This window comes from Pelobates fuscus, chromosome 2 (genome assembly GCF_036172605.1).
Source record: "Pelobates fuscus isolate aPelFus1 chromosome 2, aPelFus1.pri, whole genome shotgun sequence".
NCBI classification, from domain to species: Eukaryota; Metazoa; Chordata; class Amphibia; order Anura; family Pelobatidae; genus Pelobates; species Pelobates fuscus.
Window position 1 is genome coordinate 392,154,061 of NC_086318.1, and position 27,288 is coordinate 392,181,348.

Here is a 27,288-nt window from a genome sequence, read left to right on the forward strand (position 1 = left end):
TGGTAATCACAAAGTAACTTGTGTAGGTGTGATTTACAGGCCCCCTGGGCAAATAGAAGAGTTAGATAATATACTAGTTGAAGAAATAGCTAAAATGACAATGAAGGGGAAGTTATCATGATGGGTGACTTTAATCTTCCTGATGTTACCTGGAAGTCCAAAATTGCTGCTTGTGCCAGGAGCACACATATTCTAAACTACTACTGGGATTGTCTCTAAAACAACTCGTTGAGGAACCAACTTGTAAGGAGGCCATACTAGATTTAGTGTCTACAAATGGAGATTTGGTATCAGATATTACTGTAGGTGAACGTTTAGGATCCAGTGATCATCAGTCAGTGTGGATTAATATAACAACAGTGACTGAGTCACACCACACAAAAACAAAATTAGAATATTCGTAAATGGAGTCCAGGAGAAATGGGATTATATAAAACTTGCACTGCTGAAGGCAACAGAAAATTGCATTAGGCTTGTCAGTAAAAGCAAAAAATTCAAGAAAACAAAGTGGTACTCCGCAGATGTGGCCAAAATATTAAAAAAAAACAAAAAAAGTTAGCATTTAGAAATTATAAAAAAAAACTGTACCCCCAGTGAGGAAGAAAGACAGATCTATAAGATTAGGCAGAAAGAGGCTAAGCAAGTTATAAGAGCCCCCAAAGCACACACAGAAGAGAAAATAGCACAGTCTGTAAAAAAAAAAAAAGGGGGATAAAACATTTTTACATACATAAATAAAAAAAGGAAAGTAAAACAAGGATTAGTTAGATTAAAAACAAAAGAAGGAATGTATGTAGAAGAGGATAAAGGTCTAGCTTATTGCCTCAATAAATATTTTTGTTCAGTATTTACAGATGAAAATGAAGGAAAGGGGCCTCAGTTAAGAAAAAGGACACATGCGTCATTTGTTACATGTGAGTTTACAGAGGAAGAGGTTCTATTTCAACTGTCAAAAGTAAAGACAAATAAGTCGATGAGGCCTGATGCGATGCACCCAAAGTTATTAAAAGAAGTAAGCCTTACTTCAGTAGTTGGGAAAGTGATGGAAACCATGTTAAAGGATAGGATTGTTGAACATCTAAAGTTACATGGATTTCAAGATCAGAGACAATATGGGTTTACTTCAGGGAGATCATGCCAAACTAATCTAATTGATTTTTTTTTTAGAAACATAGAAACATAGAATGTGACGGCAGATAAGAACCATTCGGCCCATCTAGTCTGCCCAGTTTTCTAAATACTTTCATTAGTCCCTGGCCTTATCTTATAGTTAGGATAGCCTTATGCCTATCCCACGCATGCTTAAACTCCTTTACTGTGTTAACCTCTACCACTTCAGCTGGAAGGCTATTCCATGCATCCACTACCCTCTCAGTAAAGTAATACTTCCTGATATTATTTTTAAACCTTTGTCCCTCTAATTTAAGACTATGTCCTCTTGTTGTGGTAGTTTTTCTTCTTTTAAATATAGTCTCCTCCTTTACTGTGTTGATTCCCTTTATGTATTTAAATGTTTCTATCATATCCCCCCTGTCTCGTCTTTCCTCCAAGCTATACATGTTAAGATCCTTTAACCTTTCCTGGTAAGTTTTATCCTGCAATCCATGAACCAGTTTAGTAGCCCTTCTTTGAACTCTCTCTAAGGTATCAATATCCTTCTGAAGATAGGGTCTCCAGTACTGTGTACAGTACTCCAAGTGAGGTCTCACCAGTGTTCTGTACAATGGCATGAGCACTTCCCTCTTTCTACTGCTAATACCTCTCCCTATACAACCAAGCATTCTGCTAGCATTTCCTGCTGCTCTATTACATTGTCTGCCTACCTTTAAGTCATCAGAAATAATCACCCCTAAATCCCTTTCCTCAGATGTTGAGGTTAGGACTCTATCAAATATTCTGTACTCTGCCCTTGGGTTTTTACGTCCAAGATGCATTATCTTGCACTTATCCACATTAAATGTCAGTTGCCACAACTCTGACCATTTTTCTAGTCTACCTAAATCATTTTCCATTTGGCTTATCCCTCCTGGAACATCAACCCTGTTACATATCTTAGTATCATCCGCAAAAAGACACACCTTACCATCAAGACCTTCTGCAATATCACTAATAAAAATATTAAAGAGAATGGGTCCAAGTACAGATCCCTGAGGTACCCCACTGGTGACAAGCCCAAGCTTCGAATATACTCCATTGACTACAACCCTCTGTTGCCTGTCACTCAGCCACTGCCTTACCCATTCAACAATATTGGAATCCAAACTCAAAGATTGTAGTTTGTTGATAAGCCTTCTATGTGCAACAGTGTCAAAAGCCTTACTGAAATCGAGGTAAGCAATGTCTACTGCACCACCCTGATCTATAATTTTAGTTACCCAATCAAAAAAATCAATAAGATTAGTTTGGCATGATCTCCCTGAAGTAAACCCATGTTGTCTCTGATCTTGAAATCCGTGTGTTTTTAGATGTTCAACAATCCTATCCTTTAACATGGTTTCCATCACTTTCCCCACTACTGAAGTTAGGCTTACTGGCCTATAGTTGCCCGACTCCTCCCTATTACCTTTCTTGTGAATGGGCACAACATTCGCTAACTTCCAATCTTCTGGGACTACTCCTGTTATCAATGATTGGTTAAATAAATCTGTTAATGGTTTTGCTAGTACACCACTAAGCTCTTTTAATAGCTTTGGGTGTATTCCATCAGGTCCCATTGACTTATTTGTCTTTACTTTTGACAGTTGAAATAGAACCTCTTCCTCTGTAAACTCACATGTAATAAATGACTCATTTATCCTTTTTCTTAACTGAGGTCCCTTTCCTTCATTTTCATCTGTAAATACCGAACAAAAATATTCATTGAGGCAGTCAGCTAGACCTTTATCCTCATCTACATACCTTCCTTCTTTTGTTTTTAATCTAACTAATCCTTGTTTTACTTTTCTTTTCTCATTTATGTATCTAAAAAAGGTTTTGTCCCCCTTTTTTACTGACTGTGCTATTTTCTCTTCTGTGTGTGATTTGGAAGCTCTTATAACTTGCTTAGCCTCTTTCTGCCTAATCTTATAGGTCATTCTGTCTTCCTCACTCTGGTTTTTTTTATAATTACTAAATGCTAACTTTTTGTTTTTTACTATTTTGGCTACATCTGTGGAGTACCACAGTGGTTTCTTGAATTTTTTGCTTTTACTGACAAGCCTAATGCAATTTTCTGTTGCCTTCAGTAGTGCAACTTTTAAATGATCCCATTTCTTTTGGACTCCATTTAAATTGCTCCAGTCTGATAATGACTCCTTTACACATATTCTAATTTTGGAAAAGTCTGTTTTTCTAAAGTCTAAAACTTTTGTTTTTGTGTGGTGTGACTCAGTCACTGTTCTTATATTAAACCACACTGACTGATGATCACTGGATCCTAAACTTTCACCTACAGTAATATCTGATACCAAATCTCCATTTGTTAACACTAAATCTAGTATGGCCTCTTTACGAGTTGGCTCCTCAACGACTTGTTTTAGAGACAATCCCAGTAGGGAGTTTAGAATATGTGTGCTCCTGGCACAAGTAGCTATTTTTGTTTTCCAATTTATATCAGGAAGATTAAAGTCACCCATGATGATAACTTCCCCCTTCATTGTCATTTTAGCTATTTCTTCAACTAGTAGATTATCTAACTCTTCAATTTGTCCTGGGGGCCTATAAATCACACCTACACGAGTTACTGTGTGATTACCAAATTCTAACGTAGCCCAAACTGACTCTATGTTCGCCTCACTAACCTTTATTAGGCTAGATTTTATGCTATTCTTTACATACAGGGCCACCCCTCCCCCTTTCTTGCCTTCCCTGTCTTTTCTATATAAAGAGTACCCTGGTATTGCTATGTCCCAGTCATTTTTCTCATTATACCATGTCTCAGTAACAGCGACTAAATCTACACTATCAGTTGCCATTATTGCCACAAGTTCATGGATCTTATTCCCTAAACTGCGAGCATTTGTAGACATGACTCTAAGCTTATCATTTTTTAACACACTTGCTACAGGCACCTTCTGTCCTTGTTTTGGGGGACAATTGGATTGATGTTTTATCACCCTTTTGCCCCCCCCTCCTAGTTTAAATACATCCTAGCAAAACCTCTGAACTGCTCACTGAGAACATTTGTTCCCTTTTGAGAAAGATGCAAACCATCTTTTTTGTACAGTTTATTTCCATTCCAAACAGAGCTACCATGAGCAATAAAGCCAAATCCTTGCTCCCGACACCATTCACCAAGCCACAAGTTAAAGTCCCTAATACGCATCCGCCTTTTTTTTGATTGGGTAACTAAAATAATAGATCAGGGTGGTGCAGTAGACATTGCTTTCCTAAATTTCAGTAAGGCTTTTGACACTGTTCCACACAGAAGGCTCATCAATAAACTGCAATCTTTAAAGGGTCACTCCAGGCACCCAGACCACTTCTGCCCATTGGAGTGGTCTGGATGCCAACTCCCACTACCCTTAACCCTGCAAGTGTAATTATTGCAGTTTTCATTATTATTATTATTATGATATCTATAGAGCGCCGTCAAATTCCGCAGCGCTTTACAATGGGTGGACGAACAGAAATGTAGTTATAACCAGACAAGTTGGACACACAGGAACAGAGGGGTTGAGGGCCCTGCTCAATGAGCTTACATGCTAGAGGGAGTGAGGTAAAGTGACATAAAAGGTAACGATAGTATTAGACTAGTGACAGTTGCAGAAGAGAAATCAGTTGGGAGCTATTAACAGTTTAATTGATATGCTTTTATGAAGAAGTGGGTTTTTAACGATTTTTTGAAGGAGGGGAGACTGGGTGAGCATCTAATGGAGGAGGGAAGCGAGTTCCACAGGTATGGTGCATCCCTTGAGACATCTTGAAGGCGAGCATCAGAGGTGGGAGTACGGACAGAAGATAGATGTAAGTCTTCAGCAGATCGTAAGGGCCTAGACGGGACATACTTGTGTATAAGGGAGGATAGACAGTTGGGAGCAACATTATGTAGAGATTTGAAAGCTAGAACCAGAATTTTAAATTGAGCTCTATATTTTATAGGAAACCAATGTAGGGACTGACAGAAGGGTGAGGCATGGGAGGTGCGGGCGGACAGGAAGATGAGCCTCGCCGCCGCATTCATTATGGACTGTAATGGCGCAAGTTGGGAGCACGTAAGACCACTGAGAAGCAGATTACAGTAGTCAAGGTGAGAAAGGACAGTGGAATAGACCAACACCTTAGTCGCATCTGGCGTTAAGTAGGGGCAGATGCGCACAATGTTTTTGAGATGGAAATGACAGGATTTGGCGATAGATTGAACATGAGACGTGAAGGAGAGGTCGGAGTCAAATAGAACACCTAGGCAGCGAGCCTGCGTGGTGGAGCTGATGGTAACACCGTTGACTTGGAGGGAGACAGACACAGGAGAGAGGCAGTCAGAGACACTAGTCAAGAGGGACGGGGAGAGATCAGGAGAGGACAGGTAGATTTGCATGTCATCTGCATAGAAATGATATTGGAAGCCAAAGGAGGCAGTATAGATGGAGAACAGTAGGGGACCAAGTACTGAACCTTGGGGGACACCAACAGAGAGGAGATGGGGAGAAGAAGCAGAGCCAGAGAAAGAAACACTGAAAGAGCGCTGGGAGAGGTAGGAGGAGCACCAGGAGAGAGCAATATCGTGTAGACCGATATTGCGGAGGATGAGAAGAAGCTGTTGATGATCAACAGTGTCAAAAGCCGCAGACAGGTCAAGGAGAATTAGGATAGAGTAGTGACCACGAGACTTTGCAGCGAGTAGATCATTGGATACTTTGGTCAGTGCTGTTTCCACAGAGTGCTTAGTGCGGAAACCAGACTGACGCGGGTCTAGCAGAGTTGGACTTGAGGAAGTCTGTCAATCTCGCATACACAATTCTTTCAAGGATCTTGGATGCAAAAGGCAGTAGCGAGATAGGACGATAATTGGATGTGAAGTTAGGGTCAAGATTGGGCTTCTTTAGAATTGGGGTTACAGTTGCATGTTTGAAGGGCAATGGAAATATACCAGAGGAGAGAGATTGAGAATTTTAGTGAGAGGTGGAGAAAGAGAAGAAGACAGAGTACGGATGAGATGCAAGGGAATTGGATCTAGGGAGCAGGTGGTGGGGCGGGAGGACTGGAACAGAGCAGAAACCTCTTCCAATGTAGATAGCCACTAGAGGGCACTTCCTGGTTTCTAGCACAGGTTTTCTGTGCTAGAGCGTCTCTGGACGTCCTCACTCTATGTGAGGACCTCCAGCGTCGCTCAATGCTTTCCTTTGGAGAGGTCTAATGTGGAGCGTGGCCTTGCGTGGGTGGACCCAAAACCACCTCCGGCGGACATCGGCGGGGGTCTCAGGTAAGTCACTGAAGGGGCTTTCACCCTTTCAGCAACATGGGATGGGTGGTGGGAGGGAGAGGGGACCTGCAGTGCCAGGAAAACAATTTGTTTTCCTGGCTCTGGAGTGTCCCTTTAAGTTTGGATTCCAATATTGTTGAATGGATTAGGCAGTGGCTAAATGACAGGCAACAGAGGGTTGTAGTCAATGGAGTATATTCGAAGCAAGGTCTTGTTACCAGCGGGGTACCTCAGATATCTGTACTTGTACATTCTCTGTAATATTTTTAGTAGTGATATTGCAGGAGGTCTTGATGGTAAGGTATGTTTTTTTGCTGATGATACTAAAATTTGCAACAGGGTTGATGTTCCAGGAGGGATAAGCCAAATGGCAAATGGTTTAGAAAAAATTGAAAAATGGTCAGAGCTGTGGCAACTGACATTTAATGTGGATAAGTGCAAGAAAATCCACCTTGGACGTAAAAACCCAAGGGCAGAGTATAGGATATTTGATACCCTACTAACCTTAACATCTGAGGCAAGGGATTTAGGGGTAATTTTTTTCAGATGACTTAAGGAAAGGTAGGAAGAGAATGTAATAGAGCAGCTGGAAATGCTAGCAGAATGCTTTGTTGTATAGGGAGAGGCATTAGCAGTAGAAAGAGCGAATTGCTCATGCCATTGTACAGAACACTGGTGAGACCTCACTTGGAGTATTGTACGCAGTACTGGAGACCGTATCTTCAAAAGGATATTGATACTTTATAGAGAGTTCAGAGAAGGACTACTAAACTGGTTCATGGATTGCAGGATAAAACTTACCAGGAAAGGTTAAAGGAACTTAACATGTATAGCTTGGAGGAAAGACGAGACAGGGGGGATATGCTAGAAACATAAAGGGAATCAACACAGTAAAGGAGGAGACTATATTTAAAAGAAGGAGAACTACCACAACCAGAGGACATAGTCTTATATAAGAGGGGCAAATGTTTAAAAATAATTTCAAGAAGTATTACGTTACTGAGAGGGTAGTGGATGCGTGGAATAGCCTTCCAGCTGAAGTGGTAGAGGTTCACACGGTGAGGGAGTTTCAGCATGCGTGGGATAGGCATAAGGGGATCCTAAACTTAATATAAGGCCAGGGACTAATTCAAAGTATTTTGAAATGTTGGGCAGACTAGATGGGCCAAATGGTTCTTATCTGCTGTCACATTCTATGTTTCTATGTTTCTATGGTGGAATATGGACCGTTTAAAGATGCATTTAAAAGATGCACACAGACCAAAACACACACACACACACAAACATTTAAATATTTTACCCCCCCCCAAGGGATGGCTTCCCTGGGGTCCAGTCATGGGATCTGGTTGCAGGGAGTCATAGCTGATGGGAGTCTTATCCAGGCTACTTCAGAGACCCAGCACTGCTAATGTAACAGGGGCCTGATCGAGTTGTCAAAGGTCCGCGGCCTGCGGCACCTATCCAGACTCCTGATCAGAGATGCTTATCAGGTGTCCATGCCCCTACCAGCTGCACAGCTGGTAGTTTTGCCAGTGCTGGAACCACAATGCCTACACTGTTTATTTCTAAGAAGTGGAATGGAGAAAAAGGGAAGGAAACCATAGAGGCATGTCTGATAAAGATTTCCTATAGAGAAAGCTGCTTGGAAGATGCCTAAAGTCAATCATTCTGCTCACCTTGCACAGAATCAAGATACCATCTTTGGACTGGTGTAATATCTCCCTACTATGCTATTTAGTTTGTTAATTCTACTAAAAGACTCCAAGAGAACTTTCACGTTTCAGTGACTACTCAAAAATTTATTTTATTTTTTAAACGGTACATCATACCACCCAGCCTTGCTAATATTAACCCAGATTAATTCTTTATATGTTGGATATGAAAGAAAGGTGGCATGCTACTTCATTTATGCTGAAAATGCCACTAAGGCATTAGATCCACATCCTGTCACAGGGCAACTTCCATGCCCACATACCATTAAAATGTCCTATCTGTACTGAACAATCCACAGGTTCAAGAGGTTAGGCAATCCACAAGTTCAATAGGATAGCCACATATAACAGATTTATTGGAAAAGGAACGCAATAAAATAATACAACGTTTCGGCCAATAGGCCTTATTTACATCTGTTTCAAAACACCTTTTCCTGAATCTCTGACATTGACCCAGAGGGTACCTTTCTAGAGGATACCACCAATACCCTGTATTTTGAACAAAATTGTAAATCTGATAAAATTCCTTTCATGGTAGACAACATAATGTCTTCCCTCCATAGGTGAGAAATGCAGTTTAAATGCTGACATATATTGAAAAATGTGTAATGTAATGGGGACCACAGCCCAAATATAAAATAGAATAATTCAGAAGCCCTTAACATAAAGCTTTTGTAAGAATTCCCATGTATTGTTGATATAGCTTAGACTTCTTATAAAGCCCATCCATTGAGATTGAGAAAGATCTCTCCGAGATCGAACCATTGCACTTTTTCCAAGTAAATCTGCTGTTTAACCCCTTAAGGACACATGACATGTGTGACATGTCATGATTCCCTTTTATTCCAGAAGTTTGGTCCTTAAGGGGTTAAAGGACCACTCTAGTGCCAGGAAAGCATACTCCGGCTCTGGAAAGGGGAAAAGGGGTAAAACTTACCTTTTTCCAGCGCTGGGAAGGGAGCTCTCCTCCTCCTCTCCGCCTCCGTTCCTCCCCTTCGGCTGAATGCGCACGCGCGGCAAGAGCTGCGCGCGCATTCAGCCGGTCACATAGGAAAGCATTCATAATGCTTTCCTATGGTAGCTTGCGTGCTCTCACTGTGATTTTCACAGTGAGAATCACGCAAGCGCCTCTAGCGGCTGTCAGTGAGACAGCCACTAGAGGAAATAGGGGAAGGCTTAACTAATTGATAAACATAGCAGTTTCTCTGAAACTGCTATGTTTATAAAACAATTAGTTAACCCTAGCTGGACCTGGCACCCAGACCACTTCATTAAGCTGAAGTGGTCTGGGTGCCTAGAGTGGTCCTTTAATTAATCCTTGAGTGCCTGGATCACAATTTTGTTCCAATGTGAGATTAACATTAACACAGTCTCATCTATTTTACAATGTCTGACTGGATGGGCTTTATAAGAAGTCCCAGCTAGATCAACAATACATGGGAATTCTTACAAAAGCCTTTCTCTGCCATTCTTAATATTTTGAATCAAACCATGGATAAACAGGCATAGACAGATTGATAAACACACAGACGAAAAGATAGATAGATAGATAGATGATATATGCTGCCCTGCTTTCTCTTCATAGTTGGTTATGAATGATTTACGTAATCAAGATTTATTATGGCTTTGAATTCTAATTGCCTATTATGAATCACAGTTAATCACAATCACGATGCAGTTAACACAAAGTTCATTTCAACATATGCATTTGCTTGGAATGTGTGATTCTCGTGCAGACATGTGATTATCCAGATTCATTTATAGCATTATATCTCAGGACGCCAAGGACAGATAACTTACTGCAGCTTATTTAGAATACAGTTTTTTTTCTCCTGGCAACCATGATCCCAAGGTGTAATACAGCCTTGCCATTAAAAAGGAAAAACATAGAAAATATTGAAGAAAATTAGATGGGGTTAAAATGAAAATATGAGCTGCATTTCAACCCAACTGTACACTGCCAAAGCTTATAGAAAGAAAGCATAAAACAGGTGTCATATAGTAAAAAAAAAATAATAATATATAAATAAAATGAAAAATACTTTGCAGAAAATGTTCATTCCATCAGTGGAACATGAAAAAGAGAAACATATAACCAAGTGAAAACCCATAAAACACACACACTCACAAACAGGAGTGTTTTCTGGCTCTTGGTATCAGCATGATGTGTAATTTTCCTATATCTTCTAGCAGAGCTGGCTAGTAGTGTGAGTCAAACAGTGAAGAATGCCTAAAGAGAAAACAAAGATTGCTGTGAAAGTAATATTTGCTTTGATACAACAATGAAACCTGTTACTTTAGAACTCTTAATAAAACCTGTTACATTAGAACTCAGAGGGTCATGAAAATGTCTTGGGTTTTTCTCTCAGTCCCTCCTGTCCATGATGCGTTTGGCATGTGACCATGATTTTCCAGTTCCGTGGATAGGGACAATGCTTCCGCAAATGAGATCAGAGTATAAGGTGTCTGATTATGCTAAAAATAAAATTAGTGTAGAATTAAAAGTCAAGTTTGTTAAGAATATTTCCTAACACAGTGGCGGAGGCGGAGAAGACCCTGGTGCAAGAATTTTTTATTGTGCTCCCCCCTCTACAAGCAAGGATGGCCAAAAGGAAGATCCTTGTCTGTCATGCAACTCCCACGATGCGTTGCTAGCTGGGAATCTATCATTTGCTCATCTTTGCAGTGTTGTATTTGTGAGCAATGTTTGTAAGCATGTTTTGTACGGAGTATGTGTGTGTGAATGTAGGAGTGTGTTTGTGTGCACTGTTTCTATCTAAATGCAGTGGTGCATTGGTATGTAGTGTTGGAGTTCAAATGCAGGAGTGTATTTGTGTATAGTGTTGGTGTTTGAATGCTGGGTTGTATGGACATATGCACATTATCTGCCTCACACATTCTGACACAACACATACACACTGACACACACACACCGACACAAATATACTGATACATATACACATACACATTAACACACATACACAAACATCCTGACACAAATACACATACTCACTGCCAAACTCACATTTGCACACACTGTCACACACAAATACACACATATACTGACATATACTGATACATATACACATACACAGTGACAGGCACACACACTGACAAACAGATACACACACTGATACACACTCATAGATAGACACAGATACATAATGTCACAAACAGATATGCACATACACAAGTCATGTTCCTCTTTCCTCCTTCTTTCTCTCCCCCTCCTTTCTGCATAATTTCAGTCCTCCCTATGTGTCTCTCTCTTTTAGCTGGGAAGAAGAGAAGGACGTGACTTGAGCTCACTTCCTTCCAGTACCATCTGACAGGGGCCCAGTCATGCTGTTAAAGGGCCACTGTGCCCAACAGGGCTTGTGATAAGAGATGCTTAATGGATGTCCCTAAGTGTAAGGGACACCCAATGGGTCTTCCCAGCTTGTGGGCCTTAGTTCGGCCCCACCGGTTGCACACCGATTGAACTGTTATTGTATCAGTGTAAGTCCTAAAATCTGCAGTAGTGGGTATGGTACTTAGTGTATCCCTTTAAATGTCCTTATTATCCAAGGAATTAAAGAGATGATAAAATAATTAATCTATGATACTTCTCTATATAAATATTGATTAAAGGAAAATAAAAAAATTAAAAAGCCTGTCTTCAAGAATTCTTATCTTTCCCCTGAACATTAACACAATAAAGAAATTACGGAATTAAATAGTCTCTATATTAGGTTCTAGCATGTGTGACTGGCAATCAATGAATTATTACAAGAAGGAATGATTTTCAATCAAGGGCATCATTCATTATTTCTGTTGCTGAGGTTTTCAGTATATGATTAATATCTTTATACATATGTGGTTCACATTATCATTTATTTTTGTAAGTTATGTCAATTAAATATATATATTCAAGAGGAAAATGGCTATGCATGTATATAAAATGGCTATGCATGTATGTATGTATATTTATATATAGTATGTATGTACATATATATAGATATATTATTATTATTATTATTATTATTATTATTATTATTATTATTGCCATTTATATAGCGCCAACAGATTCCGTAGCGCTTTACAATATTTTGAGAGGGGGGATGTAACAATAAATAAGACAATTACAAGAAAACTTACAGGAACAATAGGTTGAAGAGGACCCTGCTCAAATGATCTTACAGTCTATAGGAGGTGGGGTATTAGAAACATTAGGATAGGAAATATCAAGTAGGAGTGAAGCAGAGCTGGAGGAGAGAGCAAAGCACTATCCCATAGGAGAGAGCAAGAGACAGGTATGTAAGGGAGAGATTACTCTGGGAGGCCATACACTTTCCTGAAGAGATGGGTTTTAAGGCCCTTCTTAAATGATTGAAGACTAGGGGAGAGTCTGATGGCAGTAGGCAAGTTATTCCATAGGAGAGGAGCCGCCCGTGAGAGGTCCTGCAAGCGCGAGTTGGCCATACCGGTGTGAGCAGCGGTCAGGAGGTGGTCGCGGGCAGAGCGGAGGGTACGAGGAGGGGCATACCTCTGGATCAGTGAAGAGATATAAGAGGGGCTGCAATTGTTCAGTGCTTTAAATGTATGGGTTAGCACTTTGAATTGACTCCTATAGGATACAGGGAGCCAATGTAAGGACTGGCAGAGGGGCGAGGTGTGAGAGGACCGACTGGATAGGAAAATCAGTCTAGCTGCAGCATTCATTACAGACTGTAGCGGGGCAGTACGGCTTTTGGGGAGACCAATCAGGAGATGGTTACAGTAATCCATGCGGGAAATTGCTAGAGCATGAACAAGCTCCTTGGTAGCATCTTGCGTAAGAAAGGGGCGGATGCGGGCTATGTTTTTGAGTTGGAACCTACAGGACAGGACATACATGCATAGCCATTTTATATACATGCATAGCCATTTTCCTCTTGTAGCTTGTTCATTTGAAATCAAAATATCTTTATGTCCAAAGATCCAATGATCGTGCAGGTAACTGAAAAATAGTTCATGTTCAGGAATTCTTAGACCATGTGATCATGTGCCACTGCCAAGCATCTCAAAAACAAGCTCTAACCCAGTTTCATACATTTAAATTGAACATGGTCTTTGACAAGTGTTGCTTCTGACTAAAGCGACCTTAAAGATGCCTGCTCCCACAAATGAAGTGTAACACATGAGATGCACTCAATAGTGATATTAAGTTTCAATGAGCTATACATTAAGAGGCTATCAGTTCACTAACTGGGACCTAATGTCCCATCTAGCCCCCACCCACAGGCAGCAGGTGTGGGCTACTAATAAAATATAAAAGTAGCGGATATAGCCCAAGCCCCTTGCAACCCCCTCAATAGGATCTCTCTCATATTATGTTTTATTTCATATTCCCCATCCGACAGCCATGGGTAAGGTCAGGGGAGTGGACAGTATTCTGTCCACCACCCATTATTTAGTTTAAAGCCCCACTTGATTCCCCATTATTTTATAGGCCCCATGTCGATGGGAATGGGCCTTCCTCGTGACTGGACAGCAATGGCTGCCCAGTCGCTATTGTATAGTTATAGTGAGTCAGCTGCTCACTGTTAGTAGATATATCGATCCATGCATAGCAGATGGGGGCAAAAGGGAGGTTAATAACCTTTCTTATGGCAATGTATGGGTCATAGTGACGCCCCATAAGCTTATTTTGTTAATTTAAAATTTGTTTCATATGTTGGCTGTCTAGTAAGTGCTGGCTAACTAACACATGGTCAACATGTGAGACACTGAAGGTTTTTTAAACCATTTGTCCATTGGTTGATAGTGTTGATAGCAGGCAGATGGTTCAGAAAATCAGCTGAGTTTTAAGCATCCACTCCAGGTCTTAAAAGCAAACTCTATACTAGTTTCATACTTTGTAATTAATGGTGGTCTTTGCAAAGTGTTGCTTCTGACCAAAGTGAACTTAAAGATGGCTGTTCCCACAAAGGAAGTGTAAACCAAGAGATTCACTCAATATGAACATTAACTTGCAATAAGCTTTTTAGTAAGCTATGCATTAAGTGGAAGATGTGTGTTTTATGCCTCTTTGGTTGTGGACAAATTAAAATCATGCAGTCCTTATGACAGAAAAAATGGCATCACAAAAAAAGAAAGCCAAGGTAAAAAAGTATTAACACAAAAAGTAGCTGTGTTCAAAATAATAACTTAATATTTTTTTTTTCAGTAAAGCGATTAATTCTTCTGTTTAGAGTCACCAAGAATACTTCAAGTCTTAGTTATAATTAGATTGAACTTGTTGTTTTTAGAACACACACACCTCTTTTAATTAATGTGAGATACATCTATTTATACAGCCTTCTGCAATAACAATGAAGTCTAGCTCATGCCGAACAGGTCTTTGCTGATTGAGCTAGGATTAACCTAATATTGATTTATTTAGGATATAAATGGTAATACAGACAACCCGAAGACTAGACTTCTTAAAATTGCTGACCCAATTACTATTAAGCCATCTGATGACATCTTAATTTGTTCTTTTCAACAAGTAAAATACTACCGCTTACAAGTCAGGGTGATATTCTGTTTTAAAAAAAAAAAAAATGAAGACATAAGTGTATTTAAAATATTTATTGACCTGGGCTGACCTTTTCATTTCACTTCCCCTGATCTCCTTGAGGTAAGTAATTAGATTTTTATAGCCAAAGATGATAATCAATGCTCTACAGCTACCTTTATTGATTGAACTAAAGCCTTTAATCCGATGTTCACCAACTATTTCAAGAAACAATGTGTAATTCTCCAATTGCCCAAACAATCAAGGAAATCAATACTTAAAATATCACAACTTAAAAATCCAATATTTTAACATGCGCGATGTAACAAAAGCTTAGTATTTTAAGTGACTATGCAAATTGCCATAAAATAATATATACATGAATATTCATATGTAGCAGAGATTGTATGTGGTTGTATGGACACCTGCCATCCATGGTCCCATAGGATGCTAGTTTGGGGATGTATAATACTCTGGATATTATCGCGATTAACATTTTTGGATGCCTAGTGTTAAAAGTGAAGTAAATGTATATTCACCATTGGTTGCAGTATTGATAATTGACCGTTACACTGATACACAAAGAGATAGATAATGATAGGAATTCAGCCCAAATAACATTGGATTGTGCCCTGACTATCACCTTTCAAGATCATTGAGCCTGATATTAATTGTTATCATAATTGATAGTGGATCCTTTATTTGCATGCCATCCTCTTTCCTGAGCAAATTTTACTGCCTTGTGAATTGCAGTATCTAGTCATAACCAGGCTGGAAAATGATAAGTATGTATGGCGTCCCTAGAGGTGTTTGCAAGTGTCTGGGGACTAAGATGAGACAATGTTCAAGAAAGGGGCGTAAAGAAGGAATGCCACATCACTGGCAAGTCAGCTTGGTATGAATAGACAGCATGTTGCCTGCCAAACATTTTAGACAGCTCACTGAGTGCCAGGGGAGGGCCTTAGGCCTGGGGGGAAAATTCAGTCAAGTGGCCCATTGCACCAAGAGGAGAGTAAAACACGTTTCCCATGTTATTGAAAGGGGAGCTGTCACCTAAACAGACACACTCCCTGACAGGCACACACACACTTGCTGATTTGACACACACTAACAAACACACAATTACTAACAGACACACACACACACACAGAGACAGACACACCGTTACAGGCATACTGACACACAGACATACATACAAACACACATACAGGCATACTGGCTGACACACACACACAGACAAACTTCCACACACACACAGATACATACTTGCACACACAGACAGACATACTGACACACACACAAAGACAGACAGACATACTGGCACACACACAGATAGACATACTTGCACACACACACAGACATACTTGCACACATACATACATACTGACACACACACACAGACAGACATACTGACACACAGATACATACTGACACACACACAGACAGACATACTGACACACAGAGACATACTGACACACACACACACAGACATACTGACAAACACAGACTGACATACTGACACACACACAGAGACATACTGACAGACACAGACATGCTCATACAAACAAGCTTTACACTTTTAAAACCAGTAGACACGGCTGAGTAAGGGGACATAGCTGTAGTAGTGTGCTAGGGGCTGTAGTGGGGGGACAGGGGCTGTAGTGGTTGGTATGAGCTGCAACTGGAGGTTAGGAAATGTAGTGGGGGGATAGGGGCTGGAGAAGCTTGATGGCTACAATTTGGGAAAGGGGTTGTGGTGTGGGTGATATGGGTTGCAATTGTGAGAGAGAAGCTGTAGTGGGGATGTTATGGGGCCTGTAGTGGGGAGAAGTGGGGCTGAGGAAGGGGGATAGGAGCTGATAGGGATGAACAGGAGCTGGGAGGGGGAGGACAGGAGCAGAGAAGGGGGGAATAGGAGCTGAGAGTGGGGAAAGGAGCTGAGAGAGGGGACAGGAGCTGAGAGGGGGGCAGGGACTGAGGAATGGGGACAGGGGCTGTGGAAGGAGGACAGAGCTGAGAAAGGGAGACAGGGGCTGAGAAAGGGGGCAAGGGCTGAGGAGGGGGGAAGAGGCTGTGGGAACAGGACAGGGGCTAAGGAAGGGGATGGGCCTGAGAAAGGGGACAGGGCTGCGGTGTTTAAGTTCCGAAGTTCCGAAGTGACGATGTTCGGCAGTTCCAAAGTGCTGAACCGAACTGAATGCCATTGGTCCGAATTGCTGAAGCAGACTAATTTTTTTTTTACTTACCCGAATTTCCGAACCAAACCAATTTTTTTGCCCATGCACATCCCCAGTTGCTAGAATAGTTTACAAGAAGAGTTGTTTTTTTTTTGGATGACACAGTTGCAAGAAAGGAGACAGGGTGGGTTACAAAGGTACATGGAGGGAAAACTATTAACAATTTAATTGATATGCTTTTAAAGGAATGGAGACTGGGTTAAAGTCTAACGGAGCAAGGGATGGAGTTCCTAGAGAAGTCTTGAAGGCAAGTGTCAGAGGTGTGAGTATGAACAGAGAATAGATGCAGATCTTTAGCAGAGCGTAGGGGCCTAGCAGTCACATACTTGTGTATTGGTGAGGATAAGTAGGTAGTAGGGTAATGTAGAAATTTGTAAGCACATACCAGCATTTTGAATAGAGCCCTAAATCAAACAGGAAGCCAGCGTGTATAGTGTTAGTCCAGTACTTCTCTTAAGCACTATGGGCTTTTACAACTGAGGCCTCAGAGATTATAGTTTCCAACAGTCTCGATTTTCATTGGGATAGTCCTGAATTTATCACCCCTGTCCTGCCTTCGCTGGTGTTTTCTTTGGTGTTCAGCCTCTGGAGCGAAACTGATTATTACTTGTTAATTATAAAAATGTTATCAAACCATTTCATTGCTAATGATCTCTTCAACAGAAGACAAAACCCATCTTACGTAAAATATAAAAGCTTTTCCGAGACTTTCTTTCGCAACAATGTGCTAAATCTTTAGCAGGCACCACAGTCTGTCTGTCTGCTAAAAAGAGAATACCCTATTGATTTTGTTATTTTCAGTTGCTTCTTGTTGCAGCCCTAATAATCATTAGATGAACAGTCCATTGTATAACTTAAACTAGCATATTTATTACAAATAAAAAGGGATAAATGAGTCTGACATTAAGCAAATAAATAAAAAGTAAACTCATTCATTGTCTCTGCAGAATAACTGCATAAAATCTTTAAGATGTAAAATTTTCAGATTCTTCAATTACTCTAATTGATTGTTCAGTGCGCTCAGTCAGCCAAAAGTAGAGAGAAACTTTGTACAGAGATCATTAGTTTTTCTCCATTTAGAGATTAATCATGAAGAGCTCTGGCTCTTTAATTCTGTAATTTGTATATTTAATGGGCTGATGCAGAATCTATGACAGTAATTAGCATTGCCTGAAAACTCATTAATACGCAACAACATGATTAATGCTGCATTAATGCAAACATGACTGAAGTTATTTGGGTTATGTAGTAAAAAGATTCAAGTTATAATATCCGTTTGTTTTACCAGTGGTGGGAATAATGGGCTTGTATAATAAAATATAGGAAAAATGAGCTACACATCAGTAACTTAAGTTTAAGGATAATATTTTGCAAGGAAGATACTGTGAGCCACGTGGTTAGTGAGGCCTTTGCTTCAAACCCATTTCTGCTTAGGCTGTAGAAAATTGAAGCTTTGCAGGTATCGGTGGAGAGTTGAGTAAATATTTTGATACCTGTAGGTGTAAAAAGCTAGTTTGTTAATTTCTAATTTATTTTTGGAAGTCAGCCTGGATTCACTTTACTGTCAACATATTTTGTTTTCCATTTTATTTCGAAGCTGTGGTACTGAATTCTATCGTCTTGCGTGATAAACATAACGTAACAGGCAGGTTTTACCATGCAGGTTTTGTACAATGATAAGTAACAATTTGAAATGTAGATAATGAAATGGTTAAATGTATTGTGAGATATCTTCAAACAGGTCTTTCAACAAATCTCCACCTGAAGCATTCTGTATCTTGAGGTTCTTGTGTCGGATTTATTTAAAGGGACACTACAGTCACCAAAACAAATTTAGCTTAATGAAACAGTGTACATATCATGCCCCTGCAGTTTCACTGCTCAATTTTCTGTCATTTAGGAGTTAAATCACTTTGTTTATGCAACTCTAGGCACACCTCTCTGCGTGGTGACTTAAACAGCCTTCCAAAACACTTCCTGTAATCAGTCATCTAATGTTTATACTTATTTTATTGCAAAATCTGTTTAATTTAGAATTTCTTATCTCTAGCTTTATTAATAGTTTGCTAGACCTTGCAGAAGTCTTGTGTATTTGATTAAATCTACAGAGCAGGAGATATAAATGTTACATCTTATTAAAAATGAAACATTTTTTTCATGGAGTCTGTGTCAGTCACAGCCAGGATAGGTGTGGCTAGGGCTGCATACAGAGAAACAAAAGTTATTTAATTCTTAAATGGCAGAGAATTAAGCAGTGAGACTGCATGGGCATGATCTATACACCAACAGTGCTTCATTAAGCTAAAGTTGTTTTGGTGACTGAAGTGTCCCTTTAATATGAGAGGTCCAAAAGATGGACCTGCAAAATCTGGAAGCTCGATCTGAGGATTGCTGCCTTAGTTGACTAGGAAATGCTTATCCTGATATTGCTTTAAAATGATTCTGAATAAACTCTTGGTGCTCTCTTCACACTGATATAATATGAGAAAAGTCATGGCAAATTGGGAACGTTTGAAAATTCTGTGTCGGTCATTTTCTGCCCCCACTTTCTTTCAGTTAACAAGTGAAGCCCTTAGCAGCCTCTGTTGACAGTCTTCTACTATTAAATGACTATGAGCTTGAACTAAACACCATAAATAGATTGCCTTGTTTACCACAAGTATAAGGTAGTCCTGCTTACTGTCAGACTCACTCAACGTAACTTGGGAACCTGAACCTCTGTCTTTTAAGTAGTGTTACGAAGTCTGAAATGCTCTTTTTCTAGACAGGGATGTCAACAAAGGCAGTTTTACCTGTTTTCGCAAAAAAGTTGCTGAAATACAAAAAACTGTCTAACTGTAGCCTGTAAACGGTGGTTAGATAGTGATATAATTGAAAACAGACTAAGTAAGCAAACTCGGCCTTTCACTCCTGTCTGTGTCTGATGCTGATCCAAAACTCCCAAACATTTCCAAAAAGTGCATGCATTCATACTTCACTTGATAGTGGTAAACAGAAAATATATAGTATAATAGGAAGGGAGGAAAATGCTAGGGTCAATAAGTAATAAAAAGGTGGCTATGGGGAAATAAGAGGTGGGTAGTCGTCAAGATATCTATATGCAATGATTCGACTTAAGTATTTTTTATAATGTATGATGACTTCTCCAATTTTTCAGATATAACAAATTACACATACACAACAAGCAAATAAATGTTCACTGAATATATTCATTCAGAGGTTATTATGTTGATCGGTTTGCTCTGTTAAAGAGGCTGAATTGGTAAAATAAATGTACTTCCTTTTGGTAAGTAAAGCAGGATAGTCAGAATGTCTTTTTCTGTAGCAACCTTGGCTCAAATGTGTAACAGAATGCAAGTGTCTTTATACATGTTACTGACTTGCATTCTGTTACTTTGTATCATTGACAAAGCCTAGTGAAGGCGAAACGCGTTTGAGACAAGGTTGGTACTGGAAAAGATATGCTCACTACTCTGCTTTACTCACCAAAAGGTAGAAACAATTTTTTTCCACTAAACTACCTCAGAAACGTCTGGAGAGCCTGACAGAGGACAGTAGATGTTATTACAGGGAAGTGCAATGCTCAGTATTTTTTTCTTATATTAAAATTTTAAAAATAGTTTGTTTTTCTCAGTTTTAAATGTATTTTTCTTTTTTTTTTTCTATGATATCAACAGAAATTGCAAACATTGCTTTAAAGAATAGCCCTTTATATATACTCCAGGACCCGGGACATACAGATAAGTGCCTCCATGCAATGTATATGTTCAACCATATTTAAACATTCCCTGAGTGTTGGCACAGTTGAGCTCTTTCAATACCATGGTATCAGCAACACAGCAGTATTGAGTAAGCGTATTGTGAGTGAGGTCCTATAAGGAACTGAGTGACTGCATCATGTGGTGTAGAAGCAGTGTCTTTGCAGTGTGGGAGGTGGATCCTCAACCATCAAAAAGATTGTATCAGGAATTTGGGACCAACATAGGGATGTTAAAGGACACTGCCACCATATTGTAGGTATGTGCCGGGATGTTCTTTGCACTTGCACGACTCTCCTAGAACAGTGCTGAGAGTAGTCAGGATCCTGTACCAGCTATTTCTTGTGTACACAAGAAAATAGAGCAAAATTGTGTTCATGGGCAAATCCTTTGCCACTGCCTGTCTATGAAGCAAAGTTTGAGTTCCTTCCACTTCCACTTGAAATGCCATGTTTATTAAGTGCTTTCTTACACATGTCCTCAAATGGTGTAAGTGGGCAGTCTGGAGTAACTTCCTTGTAAGTTTTAGTAACATATTTGCACAGTCTGTGATTGGAATTGGACCAAGAATGGGATTGGAGTGTCTTGAGTTGGCGCTCTCAGTTCTCTCGGTAAACCCTGATTGTATAGGTGCTGAATGCAGAGTATACCAGAAGAATCACTTAGATGTAGTCATGAGTGGTGAGTTTAGGAGAGTAAGCTGGTAAGTTGGTCAATGGTATCATTGGTGTGAGTGAGGTGTGAAAATGGTGAGTGTAATTTTGACCAAATTTTCATAGTGGGGGAATAGTCAAATGGGGTTAGAAAGGTATTCATGTCAGAGCTGAGGGGAGCCAAGGGAGTGAAGCCAGACTGAAATATACCCCAATACATCTGTTCATGGAAGCTGATGGAGAAGCTTTGTGAGGAGTGGGTCTGCTGACATTTTGCCCATGTCCGATGCTGTGGCTGAGTCTGCGGCTGGGAGGAGAAAGGACCTTATAGTTTGTGATGAGGGTTACTGGTGGTGCACCTCAGTCATGGCAAACAGTGGATGCCTTTTTGGTTTCCCCATTGGTTGTTTTTAGTGTGTCAATTGAGCTGCTAACTAGCGGGGTTGTTGGGAGCTCTTCCACTATGCAGCCATCTCATTCGGCGGTCAAGCTACGCCCCCATCTGTTGGAGAATTATCAGGCTTAACAGGTGCTATTTTGGTTGCACAGTTCTAAATGCACATTATATTGATTTCTATGGTGATTGCACTTTATTTTGCTGTTTTTCCCCAGAATAGCACTCTTTCTGCCTCTATAAATGTCCCCTTAAAACGTTATAAGTAGTGAAAGGTTTAATGACAATGAGGGGGAGTATGATATATGACATATATAGGAAAAATATTGTAAAAAAAATACAATGTTAGTCATTAAGGGGTCAACACCTACTTTCTTGAGAAGTTTTTAAACTTAATTCAAGCACTTCAGTTTCAGGCAGGTGTTAAAACATGTTTTTGGGGGGGCGGAGCCTAGCCGCCAAGCTGGATAGACGCACCGAGACACAGCTCCGGCTCACAAACCACGAAAAACGGGGTATTTACCCCAAAAATCAATAGCAACACCAGCGAGAAGGCAGGCACGTAATCAGGGAAACCCGGGGACATCCACAGACACCCGACTCACGCTTTACGACGCCCGGGAACCCGAGCAAGCAGATGGGGCCTACTCACGATCGAACCGAGGAGAGACGGCCGCTCTCTATTACGGTGAGACCTGGGACAGACACCTCAGCGAACCCCCTGCATATCCCCCCCCCCCTATGGACCGGTGGGGGTCATCCCGGTCCACACTGGATATCTGGGGCACCCGATAACACTGTCCCCGGAGATCCAACTCCACGTGGCTCAGGCAAAATGGCGACTGGCAGCATCACACTCACCCAGCACCGGTTGCAGGAACCACTGGAACCACCGGACCTCTCTCAGCGCCTAGACGCCATCTTCGCCAGGTTCTGGGACAAGCTGAGGGACCGGCAACTGAGGTCCCGTCCCGAACCAACCGCATCACAGCCAGTCAGGGAGCAGAGACGCAGGCCACGGGAGGCGAAGGGGAGGCCCTCGGGCGCACGCCCGCCGCACCAGCCACTTCACCCACACCCTGGCCCACCCGGGTGGCAGACCGCAGGGCCGAGAGCCCAGAGGCATCACCCACACGGGCGGAGGACCAAGCTTCCCAAGCGTCGAGCAGCCCTCAAACCCTCCGTCCCTCCCGCAAGTGGAGATTACTCGAACCCAAGGGGCAACCGAGTAAGTGGCCGAGAGATGCCGGACAGCACACAAGCCCGGGGCTGGAGGGACTTCCCCCCTCGCACCTGCGACGTGGCAACTTGCGGAATCCCACAGGCGAACCTAAGCTGCCTCCTGAGAGACGGCGTCGGATGATAGCGACGTTAACCGACACACTCTGACAGTGCCGAGAACCGGGCATTACACAGGACCGACTTTACCAAGCCACTCACCTAACACATGGACTGTACTGGGCAGCAGGACACTCGAGAGACACTTGAACGAACCCCAGACACCAGTGACTATCTATTGTATGAATCATCTAAGGCTAACTAACTTCTAAATAACATATTGTGTTATAAACATGTCAGCTAGTCTCTCCCCAGATTGTCTACCTTGCTTTAACTGTATGCTAATTAATTACTTCACCTCTCATGCACTGTCATAAGCATATTGCTAGCTGTTTCAATGCCGATTCTGCCTTTATTTACTAACTAGCAACTGCGTGAATATTGAGGTGTACTCTATAGTTACTACTGCATGCGCAGCTCGTTAGCGACTCTCTATTTACTGGGGTGGTCATTCTAGCTCAACCCTGTTTAATTCGTAGCCTGTAATCTCTGACCCTACATCGTTTATTGTGTTAGCGTACTCCTACTGTTTGACCTAAACCTATGCATCAGGGAATTATTGAACCTGCTTCTTTATTCTATACAAAGCTTATTCATTTAAACAGAGTGTATTATTCGCATGTAACATTATCCTGTTCCTACTATACTTAAACTGTGAGCCTCTCGTCTACGCATGTGAAATCAACTGTAGGACCTCTAATATGTTAGCATGTTACCTACCGGATCTTATGATCCTTAGCCTGTATTTCCTAACTAAGGTTTTAACGACAAAAATTTAAAAATTGAGGCACCGCAATTCAGGAAATGTCATTTAATCTTGCTGTACTGACCCTATACTGTAATTCATTTGACCGTTTCCCCCAATTTCTCTTATGTATCCCATCTTATTTGCCTCTAATAAAAGAAAGATTGACAAAAAAAAAAAAAAAAAAAAAAAAAAAACATGTTTTTGGATCATAAGCAAAAACAGATGTGAGAAGGGCTGAACTTGGGGGGACGCTTATCTCTATTCAGCTTTTGTAACTATGTAAGAAAGCTTAAAACTTTGGCACAGTAGTGTACATGCATGCAAATTCACACATACATAAAACACACTCAATCTTACATTTGATTAATAATGGGTAATGTCTGGTGCTTAATCTAGCAGGATACAAAATAGCAAAAGAGGATAGGACTTTCAGGACTTTGCAAAACAAAATAATATAATAATAATACTATTAAAACTTAACTATTAAGTCAACATTTCAGTTCTACAAAAAAAAATCATTAATCAGAATGTATATATGCATACACACACACGCACGCGCACACACACAACATGCATTCACACAGACATGCACACACTGTTTTCTTTTCTAAGATAATCTGTATTTTAAAATATGCTGTATCTTGTATATTATTTTATGCACTCTTTAATAATGTTATTACCTAAGACAGCATACTTTAAACTTTAGCATATGAAGCAAAACACATTTCTCCTGTAAATCTTTATACCTAATGCTACTCACTATGCTAATTTTACTATAACAATTCTATGTTAAATGTTTGTGATTTTGTTTGTTTGTTTGTTTTAAGGAATTTCCTCAACTTTCAAAGGCTGTTGTATAATGCAAGTATTGACCACTATCCCATATTATCCATGACATAAATATGCACTGCAGTGTTTTCATTTTCTAGATCCTAATTATTTATAAGTTATCACCGAGGAGTCAAGAAGAGTGTGGTGTTTCATTTATCAGGGCTTGAGACTCAAGAGCAATAGAACAGACTAGAATAAATTAGAGACAGGACAAGGCTGTGGGAATAAGCTGTTCGGCAGGTTGACAGGCATCTTTGGAGCTAGGCTTTATAGCAGACTGACACCACGCCTGGCCAATAAGAATTCTGAACTACAGTGGTCAGGTAAATTAACAAAGGATGAGCTGTCACCGCTGTACAACAGCTGCTGTCCTTGGTCGTGAATCCAATACGACCCTTAAAACGTGCAGATTGTGTGCAGTGAATTATCGAATCGCAATATAGTTTAAACAGGAAAATAAAGCGTGTTAACTGGCTATCATAAAAACCTCAAGAAAATTATGTTAACAACGTGTATAAGCAGTACTGATTTGAGAAAGGAGGTGTGAGGTCTTGATTTTATGTCGCTGTCAAGAAAAAACAAAAAATAAAATATCAACTAGAAAAAGGGGTGTTGCACTACAGCCACACAGCTACTACTGGACTACAACTCCCATAATTCTCTGAAAGCCAGATGCAGCTATCTTTATTAAATGTTTACATACTACAGATAGATTGATATATCGATGGACAGACAGACAGAGAGACAGAGACACACAGACAGACAGACAAAGAGACAGACAAAGATACAGATATATAGATAGATAGATAGATAGATAGATAGACAGACAGGCAGGTAGGCAAGATTATAATTCAATAATATCTGAACTGGAACTGGGAACATTCTCTAAGTCATCAAGGCTTCCAGTTCAATTACTTTAGTCTTACATTTTAAATTATTTCTTCATCCACTTTGAATTCTCACTTCAGTGAATAACCCAGTCAGATTTGCTCAGGTTTATAGAAAGCCAAACATCTCACACTGTCTATGATCCACTGTTCATATAGGAGGTCATTTGTAGTGGCATGCTTCATGCTGTTTTGGGAGTCGTTGGGGCCAATGATTGCTCTTTACCAAGGTGTTACAATTAAAGAATATCAAGGAAGCATTGACAGGTGCGTAGTCGCCATATAGGCGGATGGAATAAGAAATTCCACATACCTAACCCAATAAGACACAGACACTACGGTATATGGGTAAAAATTGTCCACAGCTTTTATTAATATATATATTTGTAATAAATTAACATTGGAAAAAGTCATTGCCCCCAACCCCGCCATACCATATCCGTACCCCCCCCCCTCCCCCACAGTTATATATAAAAAGACAATGACCCATATAGAAACACATAAACGTATAATAATATTTCCAACATGAACATAAATTATTAAACAGGTAGGGGTATACTCGGATACCCCTACACCCATCATGTTCTGAGCCACCGACAACCTCAAAACCTACCAAACTTACCGAGAACCATATTAACCGTTTCCAAAACCAGCATAAGTAAGAGCCTAGTTTCCTATCCTTCAGCTCACTATCCCGCTGCTGTGAAAGAACGGGATAACACAGCAAACCTAACCATGGAGGGAGGGACAAACTCAGGTAGGCAAGTTAGAAGTGAATTTTCTAAGATGGCTGCCTATTTTTATAGCTCTGCCCCTAACCTTCTAACCCACCAATTCCTACATACCTTCCGCCAAGGCCCGCCTCCTAGCTCTGTCAATGCCCCTTTCCACCAAGCTGTGCTTTTGTTACATGGGGCTACATTATATAACTCCAGGCCCATCCAGTGATGCAAATATCATTAGGTCACCATTTTCCATACATGCTCAGATCACACCGGGGCTCCAGGAACACCAGGATGAAATGGAAAAAAAAAAATAACACATTAATAAAAAAAAATATTGTGATATACATATTTCATAGCCAGAGAAGACTAGAGATTTTAATAATGATTTTCCTTTAAAAACAATGATAAAAAGCAAACAGAGTATAAGGAAGTGCTATGTATATACTGCATCAATGGAATGTTATGTGTTGCTCACAGGATTATGGGATAAGAGCAAACCCCATCAGCCAAAATGAGACACACAAGTTGGGCTGATAAATTAATTCTAATTTATAATAAGTAGCATGTTTACATTTTGAACTGAGAACAAAGCAGGGGAAACAACCCCTCATTTGCCCCTTATTGAGCACCAGCTATATATTCCTAGTGGCCATGCATAATGGTGTTTACTGTGACAATGAATGATTTGTCTCTATGGATTTTGATCTGGGAATGAGACCACTTTATTCAAAACATCACTTAGATTTCAGCAAGAATTCTGGCCTTCTAGCTACAGATCAATATGTTTTACTCTTTAGTAAATTACTTCATTTGAAGAAAACAATGCTTTGGTTGCTCGAAGTGTTTTAAACAAAATAGACACAGAATGTCAATGTGGTTTGAAAAAAAAATATGCATAAAATTAGTGACGTGTAATGAAAAACAAGAATATTAATATTTGGCGTAGTAAATCATTATCATTGAAAATGCGTTGTTATCAGCACCAATTATTAGCATTTTCAAAGACACATATAGCATGTCATAACGTTAGGGTTCACAAGAGGTAAAAAGAATCAAGATAAAAAAATAAATACAAATATGAGTGTAAC

General features: G+C 40.3%; 1 protein-coding gene across 1 annotated transcript in view; it reads left to right on the forward strand.

Moving 5' to 3' along the window:
- USH2A (usherin) overlaps positions 1–27,288 on the forward strand; it is an 800,771-nt gene that overhangs the window by 309,448 nt on the left and 464,035 nt on the right. The window lies entirely within an intron of this gene.